Source organism: Gekko japonicus, unplaced genomic scaffold (assembly GCF_001447785.1).
Source record: "Gekko japonicus isolate JY-2015 unplaced genomic scaffold, Gekko_japonicus_V1.1 scaffold1339, whole genome shotgun sequence".
In the NCBI taxonomy this organism is placed as follows: domain Eukaryota; kingdom Metazoa; phylum Chordata; class Lepidosauria; order Squamata; family Gekkonidae; genus Gekko; species Gekko japonicus.
In genome coordinates this window covers 286,955-287,549 of record NW_015161992.1, presented here as the reverse complement: position 1 = coordinate 287,549, position 595 = coordinate 286,955, and the positions used below count along the sequence as shown (strand labels likewise).

Here is a 595-nt window from a genome sequence, read left to right as displayed (position 1 = left end):
AGGAGCAAAAGCACATTCCCAAAAGAAAATGATTGTCCCTGCAGTTAAAATTGCCAATGCCAAGGTGCTCACAATTTTACAAACAGCCACCCTATCTGAAGTCCATTCTACATTCCCCCCAACTACTTCCGTGGACTGATCTTGCAAAGAACACCCCCCCCCCCAAATCTACAGCATACACTTTCAGCCTCACAGGGGTGTTGTGAGGATAGAATGGATAGAATTGAGTACAGGTGAACAATGCAAGCTGCTTTGGGTCCCCAATGGGAAGATGTGAATGAAGTAAATAAATATAAAAGCACCCTATTTTAATTTTTTTTGCATCACCCCTCGCTCGATACAACTGGGTCATTTCTCACAAGAAATGCAGGAATCTCCACCAATGAACCCAGGAATGATCTCTGCAGAGTTCATGAGTTCTATCAGCATTTCTTTTTTTTTTGGTAAACAAATTTTATTTTCTCAGGAATACAACAAATAAAATTAAATCATTTCATTCTATCAATTGTCTACCCCGTTCCCAATTCCTCCCCTCCCTCCGGTGGCTTCCCGCAATGCTTCCCCCCCTGCTCCAAATTACTTCATATCATCAACT

The 595-nt window shown here is 41.8% G+C and overlaps 1 protein-coding gene across 1 annotated transcript in view; it reads right to left on the bottom strand.

Annotated features, from left to right (window-relative positions):
• CEMIP (cell migration inducing protein, hyaluronan binding) overlaps positions 1–595 on the bottom strand; it is an 85,819-nt gene that overhangs the window by 12,876 nt on the left and 72,348 nt on the right. The window lies entirely within an intron of this gene.